The 9,517-nt window shown below is 53.8% G+C and overlaps 1 protein-coding gene across 1 annotated transcript in view; it reads left to right on the top strand.

Annotated features, from left to right (window-relative positions):
• LOC102891890 (CD48 antigen-like) overlaps positions 1–9,517 on the top strand; it is an 18,483-nt gene that overhangs the window by 2,238 nt on the left and 6,728 nt on the right. The gene's annotated exons all lie outside the window — the stretch shown is intronic.

Raw genomic sequence — 9,517 nt, forward strand, 5'->3', positions numbered from 1 at the left:
GGGTCCCGCCCAGGCGGAGGCGCAGGTGCAGCCAGTGAGGGGCCAGGCAAGCCTCCCGTGCCCGTCATTAGGGGCGGCCGAGCTGTGGCACCGTCTGCGGACGCCAGGGAGGCAGCGGGGAGGCCCCGGCAAGGGTCCCTCCGTCTTTTGGCCGACGGCCTTTCCCAGCTGTTTGCACAAGCTCATTGTCTGTCCGGCCGGGGCTGCAGACGTCGCCTGATGTTTACCAGGCTCCCGCTTGCTGGCCTGGCCCCCCCATTGTCCCAAAACTTCCTATGGTGGAAAGAGGAACCGACCTCTGCAGTCAGTCCTGCTGCATCACAAACTCTGGTTCCGCCGCTTAGGGGCGCGCAGAGCGCAGCTCCGCGAAAGCTCGCCCGTGGAAATTTCTTGAGGAAAATGCAAATGTTCCAGCACTTGTTATAATCTGCTGCCGGGACTGAACACCTGCATTCACAGGTTTTGGCCTCCACAGAAACAGACCGAGGACGATGGCTGGAGGCCGTTTCGACTGTCCTTATATCTCTTCGAAATTCTTTTACTGGAAAAAAAAAGCAGGACAGAAGATAATAATATGAAGCAAGTTCACACACACAAAAAAACTTTGGCCACCTTGATCTTTTTATGAGGAAAAATCTAAGACTTTGGGTATTGTCTACTGAGCCTTAAAACACTAACTTTATATCTAGAACTTTATTTTTTTCAAGGTCCCAATTAGCTTGCATACGGGACCATATAATACTGATTAGACGTTTTATGTCACACTATATGATAGTGTTGGAGAAATAAATGACATAATATGTTCAGGGGGAACAAAAACTTTTTTCAGTTCCTCTTACAAACCAATCCATCGTTGATAAACGATTTGGACAGGTGGAGGATAAAGAAAAATGGACGAGAGAAATAACGAGGCAAGATACTACCCTACCGGTGAATGAACAAACAAATGCAAATTAAGAAAACTGGATATATCCTTTTGCCTATCGAATTACATTTTTATGTGACTATTTGACTAGCAAGTCTCATGTGTTATTGGCAGCCTCTTATATACTTTTTAATATTTTGTTATTTTTTAATTACAGATGACATACAATATTATGTTACTTTCAGGTGTGCAACAACAGTGATTAGACATTTTTATAACTCACTAAGTGATCATCCCAGTAAATCCAGTACCCATCTCACCACGCATAGTTATACAGGACCACGGACTATACTTTTCATCCTATGTTCTACATCCCTATGACTATTTTGTAACTACCAATTTGTCGCCCCCGCGCCGGTCCCCAGAACTCCCCGCATCCGGCAACCATCAAAATGCTTCCTGCATCTATGCGTTGGTTACTTTTTCGTTCGTTCGTTTTGATTTTGAGATTCCACATGTACGGGGAACCACATGGCGTTGGTCTTTCCGTGTCTGACTCCCCACAGCACGATGCCCTCGGGGTCCGTCCACGTGGTCGCACGTGGCCAGATTCCGTTCTTTTACGGCTGCGTCACGGCCCGTGGTATCTACGCACCACCTCTTCCTTATCCAGTCACCTGTCGACGGCCACCGAGGTTGTCTCCAGAAGTTGGCTACTGGAACGAACGCTGCTGGGAACACACGGAGGCACATGTCCCTCCGAAGTAGTGTTTTGGGTTTCTTCAAGCAAATACCCCAGAGTGGAGTAAACGGGTCCTTCTTTGTCTCCTACAGCCTGTTTCAAAGTGTATTTTGTCTGGTATAAGAATTGCTGGCCCGCTCTGTTTTCTGTTTTCATGAAGCACCTTCTCCTAACCTTTAACGTCCAGTCTCTGTGTGTCTTTAGATCTGAAGCGCGTCTCTTGCAGGCGGCACCCGAGTGGGTCTTGTTTTCTTTTCCATTCAGCCACCCGATGTCTTTTCATTGGAGAATTTAATCCATTTAAATTAAGCGTAATTACTGGTAGATACGTAGTCATCACCCCTATATCATTCATATTTTTTATTCTTTTTTCTTCTTAAAAAAATAAGCCCCTGGAACATTTCCCGTAATACCGGCTCGTCGGTGATAAGTCTTTTCTTGTCTGGGCAGCTCTTTGTCTCTCCTTAGATCCTAAACGACAGCTGTGCTGGCTGGAGCAATCTTGGTCAGAGGTCTTGAGCTTCCATCCACTGAACATTTCATGCCAATCCCAGGCCCTTCCCGCCGGCAAAGTCTCTGCTCAGGCATGAGCTGAGTCTTACGACAGCTCCCTCGTGGGTAACGAACTGCTTTTTGTCTTGCTGCTTTTGAGAGTCTCTCTGTGTCTTTAACCTTCGGGGTTCTCGTCGTGACGCGCCCCGGTGTGGGCCTCGTAGGGTTCACCTTGTTTCGGACTCTGTGCTCCCGGGGCCTGTGCGGCTCTTTCCTTCAGCAGCTCAGGGCAGTTTTCAGTCATCACGTCTTCAGCGAGGGCCTCAGTCCCTCGCGCGCTCGCCCGCCCACCCCTTGCTCCAGTGTCCCTGTGCCGCGAACGCTGGTCCCCTCGGCGTCGTCCCGGGGCCCCTTAGACTTGCCTCGCCTTGTGGATTCTTCCTCTCTTTCGCTCCTCCGCCTGGGCGTTTTCTGCTACTTCATCTTCCTCATCGCCGATTCGGTCTCCTGCCTCGTCTAACCTGCCGTCGACTCCCTCTAATTCATCTCCGACTCGCTCCTTTTATGTTTTCTGTCTCTCTGCCGAGGTTCTCGCTGAGTCCGTGTACGTTTCCCTCAAGTCCCTTGAGCATCCTTCCCACCAGGGTTTCGAACTCGGCGTTGGGGGGACGGCTCGTCTCCATTTTGTTTAGTTCTTTTTCTGGAGCTTCGTTCTGTTCTTTCGTTGGGGGCCCGTTTCTTCGCCTCCCGGTCTCAGTAGAACGGCTTTACGGAGCAGGTGTCCTGTGGGGCCCAGGGGTGCGGTCTCCCTAGTCACCTGAGCCGGGTGCGCCAGGTGTGTCCCTTCTGTGGCTCATGTTGTGGCTGAGCCTCGATCACTGTTGGCCCATCAGTGGGAGGGACTGACCCTCAGGCTAACTGGTCGTGAGGACCGGCCGTGACTACAGTGGAGTTGCCGCTGAGCAGGGCCTGACCCCACAGAGCGGGAGTCACGTCAGCAGGGCTCCGGAGCCTGCCAGTCTGCCCCGTGGGTGTGTCGTTGTGGAGGTGGTCGGGTGGGAGTCTGAAGCTGCCCCCTGGGTGCTGGTACTGGAGCTTCTCGGGAGGGTTCCTGGTGCACGCCCAGGTCAGCCACGGCCTGTGCCCTATCCGGGACCACTCGGTATGAGCTGCAAAGTGATCGGCAGAGGGTGGCCACTTGCGCAGGGCTCGGAGGCACCTGGGAGAGGCGAAGCTGGGGGCCGAGGCCAGATGCTGCTTGTTTGGGGTTTGTGAGCCTCTGAGAGATATTAGAAAAGTCTGCAGCTTGAGCCAGGGCAGGTGTTTCTGTGGAAAAGCCGCCGGAAGCGAATTTGGTGGGCCCGGAGTTTGGTGGGACGGGGTGTCAAGAAATCACACGGGCGGGTGAACAGCTTCCGCCAGGTTGATAGAGACTCAGGTATGGTGGTCGCCAGCGTCCGCAGGCTGGGCAGGAGCACTTCTGTCCTGGAGAGAGCTGCCCCTCAAGCTCTTGCCCTGAAGCCAGACAACTCAGCCCCTGGCCTTATGTCCCTGGCACCTTCCAAGCTGCCACCCCGGCACTGGAGCCCCGAGCGAGTGAGCCCGTCAGCAGTAAGTCCGCACGCAGGCCCTTTAACAGGATGCCTGGGACTCCAGCCGCCCTCCGCGCCGCTCAGCCAGCATCCCTGCTGGTTTTCGTAGCCAGAAGTTACGGGGACTTCTCTTCCCGGCCCTTAAACCCTGGGCCGGGAAGCCTGGTATGGGGCTGGGACTCCTCGCTCCTACGGGGGGGACCTCTGCAGCCAAGCTAGCCCCCCCAGTTCTCAACCACCACGTGGGTGTGGCACCAGCCCATTCTGCGTCTCCACCCTTCCCCCAGTCTCGAGGTGGCTTCTTCTGTGTGTCCTAAGTTGTCAGACTTCTGTTCAGCGAGACTTCAGGTGGTTCTCAGTGATGCTGGTTCTGTAGCTCCGCTGTAATTCTGATGTGGTCGTGGGAGGTGGTGAGCACAGCGTTACCTGCCCCGCCATCCTGACAGGAAGTCAACTGGCAACCTTTGAAATGCATAGAAGGTTTCTCGGTTGTTCACTAGATGTGTCAGAAACGTTTAAACATGTGAAATGGGATTTAACCCCATGAGAAAAAAAAAAAAACCTGCATTCAGAAGGAGGTTATACATAAATCCATTTTGGTCTAGTTACAAAAATTTAAAAAATCGGAACCCAATAAGAGAGTAAATGACATATGGACGAGTTTCCACATTCAGACGGTGACAGTGACTGCTATGGGACTTGGTTAGAAGAAAAGACAGGAATAAACATGTGTCGAGCACGATGGTTAGTGACGTCGAGCGTCTTTTCATGTGCCGGTTGGCCACCCGTATGTCCTCTCTGGAGAAATATCTATTCAGGCCCTCTGCCCGCTTTTTAATCGGATTGTTTGTCTTTCCGGTGTTAAGAATAAGAATATTACGTCTTTTATCTCATTTCAGCCTCACGCGTGGCACATTATCTGTGGGTTTGGGAGGGAAAGTGAGGCCGGAGGGGCCCGCGCCGTGGAAGACCCCCTGCGGAGCGCCAGGCCCTGCGCCGCGGTCGGGGAGTCTGGCTTTCTGTGGAAGCCCCATTACGATGACATACTCTGGCCTCGCATTTGAGGAAGCCAAGGCTCAGAGCAGCCAGTTAAGTGGCCCGAGGTGTCAGAACACGTTCCACACCAGGACCCCGACACCTCCCAGGCGTGACGAGCCGCAGATGCACAGCTGCAGGCTCTGGCTCCTGTCGCTGCCCTCCCCCTCCCCCGCCCAGTCCCACGCAGACCTCTGGCCTCCTAAGGGAACAAGGGAGCCTCTGTTACGACAAAGAAATCGCTCTCCTCTTGGAATTTCGGTCCCTCTCTTCCTGCCCCGGCCTACAGGACAGTCACTCACGTCTCTGTAAAGAAACGGCTGCCCGCTTCGTCCCTTTTCCCTCCGGAACCCTCTATCTTGTCCCGCTCCACAAACGCTTTCATTTCCTGGTCCGGGTCACAGACTCGGGGCCGTGAGCAGCGCAGGGTGTCTCACTAGGGTTCTTCAATGCGGTTACATCTAGACAGACTAGCCATCTGTGCGGCCTTTGCTGTCATTCTCAGAGAAGTGCAGAGGGGGCAGGGTGTGGGGCACGCACAGGAAGCCGTCACCTCCGGCAGCTCCGTTTGTGTGTCAGTGGTAGCTCAACAACCACCAAGGTCAGGAAGTCCCCAAGATGAGACACATGCGTTCCTGCCTTTCCAAGTGGACGTCGCCTCACTGGAAGCCTAAGATCGAGAGCAGCCCGTAACCGGGCTGTGCGCAGCCTCACATGACCAGGTGGCTGGGTCCCCGTGGCTCTGGCCACAGCGTCCTGAAACAGTGAAATCCTTTCCAACACAGAAATCCTTTCCTGTAAACACATCTTGGATTAAAGCAAATCGAGACAGTGCCGGCTTCATAATTAACTCACTTCCGTTAGGGACCTACGTAGACTGAGCTGGTGAGCGCGTGTCCTTTATTTAAAAGAATCGCTTTTAAGACATTTAAAGGATATGACATCATTAGATTGAATTTCAGTTTCTCAAAAGTTTGCAAGGGAAAATTATATGCATGTGTATTTGCATGGGCCCTCCAGGCGGGGCAGCAGACGTGCCGCATTTTCCTGTTGCTTAGTGACTGACTTTGAACATCTTTTCATGTGCCGGTTGGCCATCCCTGTTCCTCTGTGGAGCACTGTCCACTCGGGCCCTCCGCCTGTTTTTAAATCAGATTGTTTGTCTTTTTGGTGTTGAGTTGTATGAGTTCTTTATACGTTTTGGACATTAACCCCTTATCGGATGTCTCGTTGGTGAGCATCTTCTCCCATTCGGTAGGTTGTCTTTTGCTTTCGTCCATGGTTTCCTTTGCTGTGCAAAAACATTTTAGTTTGATATGGTCCTATTTGTTTATTTGTGTTTCCATTGCCCGAGGAGACACATCCCCCCCTCCAAAAAAAATATATGTATATATATTACTAAGAGCGATGTCTATCACCAATTGATTTTCAACAAGGATCATTCAGTGGAGGGTGGAGGAGGTGGGAATAGCCATGTCGACAAAGGCGATCACGCAGGTGGATAGCCACATGCAAAAGAATGATCTTGGCCTCCCGCCTCATGTCATATACAGTTGACCCTTGACCAATGCAAGGATTAGGGGCGCTGACCCCCTGTGCGAGCTGATATAATTTTCGACTCCTCCAAAACTAAACTGATAGCCTACTGTTGGCCGGAAGCCTTACCAATAACAAACAACGATAAACACGTATTTCGTATGTTATATGTATTATATATTGTATTCTTACAATAAAGTAAGCTAGAGGAAAATGTACTTAAAATCGTGAGGAAGAGAAAATACATTTACAGTATTTATTGGAAAAAAATCCATGTGTAAGTGGGCCCACACAGTTCAAACCCATGTTGTTCCAGGGTCAGCTGTGTGAACATAAACTCACTCAAAATGGATCAACAGCCAAAATAGAAGAGCTAAGACTGGAAAACTATCAGAAGAAACACAGGGGTAAATCTTCACGTCCTCAGACTGGGCAAAGGATGCTTTGATTTGACATCAAAAGCATGAGCGAAAAAAATTGATAAATTCGAATTCATCAAAATTTCAAACTTCCATGTATCCAAATACATTATCAAGAATGTGGAAAACACCCTACAGGGCAGGAGGAAATATTTGCAAATCACGTGTCTGCGAAGGGCCTAGCGTCCAGAATACATAAGGACCTCTCACAACTCAGCAAGAGGCAAATGATAGCCATCTTTTTAAACAGACTTTCACTCAGAAGGCCTCGAAAGAACATTTCTCTGGAAGGAGATCCACGAATGGCCAGCACGTGCACGAAATGACACTCGGCGTCGCCGGCCATTCAGGAAATTCAGATCGAAGCCACGATCACACTTCCCGCCTACTAGAATGGACTTGATGAAAAAGAAAAAGCAAACTCACAGGAATTTGTAAAGAAGCGGGCACGAGGGGCCCCAGGGACGTGGCCGTTGACTAGGAAAGACGGCACAGCCGCCATGGACACACGCTGTTCCTCGAAAAGTTCCACTCTGAGTTACCGGGTGACCCAGAAGTTGCACTCCTCGGTACGTATCCAGCAGAAAATAAACCACATGTCCACACAGAAACCTGTGCACAAACGTCTACAACAGATTCATCAATAACAGCCGAAAGGTGCACACGACCCAGGTGTCCGCTGGCGAATGAACAGGTAAACGGGTCGCGGTGAGCACGGCCGTCCCCTGGCGTGGGCGGGGCGTCGGTTCCAGGGTCCCGCACAGGTCCCCAGATCTGCAGCTGCTCAGTCTCTAGTATAAAAGGGTGCCGCGTGTGAGTATGAGTGCGAGCCGCGCCCATCGTCCCATGGGCTCGAACGCACCTCTAGGTCACGTACGACACTTAATACAACGACGATGCTGTGTAAGCGCTTGTTACACTGTATCGTGTGGTGACGAGGGAGAAGTCTGTCCACGCCCAGCGCAGACACAGCCGCCACAGGCCTGAAGGACCGTAGCTACGGTCGGACAGTCAGCCATAAAAAGGGACGGAACACCGGAGCGCGCGGCTCGGCGACAGTATGTTGACTGAAGGAAGCAGATACGAAGCCTTCACCGTGCGAGATGCATTTCATGTGGCACAGCCAGATAGGGCCAGGGACAGGAAGCAGATGGGTGGTGACCCGGACGGGTGGGGGGGGCGGTTACTTCATGAAAACGGGGTGTTTTTCTGGGGGGACGGGCTGTTTCGAAACCGGTGGCACGCACTGCGCATGCACCAGATGCCACCGGATCGTGCACATTATCGTGTTAGTTGCATGTAGGAGAATTTCACCTCGATTTTGAAAAAAGACACGCACCTCGGAGTATGCTGGTGCGGTTCGTGAAACGCTGCCGCGTCCTGCGCGGCCCTGGAAAATGTTGCCGAGTGGGGACGGCGGGGAGATGGAGAAAAGACAGAAGACAGAAAGCGGGGGCCAGGAGGCCGCCGCCCGCGGACGATGGAGCAGACGGCGGTCTTATTTCTGCAAGTTGCTTTCACACGAGCGCAGACAGGTGCTGGCGAAAATGAGATCGTCCCCACTGCCCTCCACACCCTGCGATGATCATTCGCATTCGACGCCCACCTTGTTTTGTTTCAGTTCCTACTTGCCATTCTCAGGAGGGTTCCCGGAGGTGAGGCAAAGCCCGGCTGACCTCACAGATTGCGAGGACCTCGTCAGCTTGCACCCCGCTCTCCTCAAAACGCAACGGGAGGCACCAAAACTTAGAAAGCGGCTTCCAGAGGAAGGAGAAATAATCAAACTTCTCGTCTGCGCTGCCGGCAGGTTAATGACAGGGAAGAGACGCCCGTGGCCCGCCCTCCCCCAGACCTGCTCCTCCCTGGGGTTTAATCGTAGTTAAAGCTCAGTGGATGTCACGCCATCTACCCAGGCCCTTAAGCCACACGCCCTGAAGTCACCTTTGATTGTTCTTTGCCTCCACTCTGGCGTCAGGTCCTCCAGATCCCCCTCCATCTCCACTTCTCGCCGGCCCCTGCCGCCACCGCCACCACCACCGCCGCACCTGCTGACGGGGTCCCTTCCCCTGTCAGCCGCCCTCCGCACAGCGTCGATTCTAACGTCGCCGCTAAAATGGACTCGCCGAACGTCCCTCCGCCCAGGACCATCCGGTGGCTTCCTGTGGCACGGAGAACGCACCCTCATCCCCGACCCCGCCTCCAGCCTCCCGCCCTCAGACCTGTCCTTCCCGCCCCTGCCCCAGCCGGGGTCCCCCACACACGTGCTCCGTGCGCCGCCCGGAATGACTCATCCCGTCCTGCCGTCGGTCGGGGCTCGCCGTGGTTGTCGCTCCCTCCTAGGCTCCTTCTTAACGAGCCACCCGCACCCCACACCCCCACCGGACCACCCCGGTTCCGTCACATGATCCTGAGCATCCGTCAGGGTTCTCGGTAACAAGCAACAGAAACCAACCGACTAACTGAACACCCGCGTGCGTGTGTGTCGGAGGGTGGCAGGCGGCCCCCAGGCGGGTCTGGACCACCAGGCTTTGGGACGAGTCATCCCGGAGCCACGCCCTGCCATAGGGCCGTGCGCGCCCACCCCACTGACTGGGGGCACCCGCTGCGCCCCGACCCGCCACCGCTGCTCCACAGCCGGGACCGCCGTGGTCAGCGGCACGGACCCCGCGCTGCTCCCGTCCAGGTCACCAGTTTGCGTGTCAGAGTCTGGGGTCGGGGCCCCCGACCGGAGGCGCCCAGGGCCTGGGCCGTGTCAGCTGCAGAGGAAGCTGGGGACGGGCCTGGCGTTTCTTCTCAGCCCCCGCAGCGGGAGGCGGGCTCCGCCTCGTAAGGTGCG

Source organism: Pteropus alecto, unplaced genomic scaffold (assembly GCF_000325575.1).
Source record: "Pteropus alecto unplaced genomic scaffold, ASM32557v1 scaffold49, whole genome shotgun sequence".
Taxonomy (NCBI): Eukaryota; Metazoa; Chordata; class Mammalia; order Chiroptera; family Pteropodidae; genus Pteropus; species Pteropus alecto.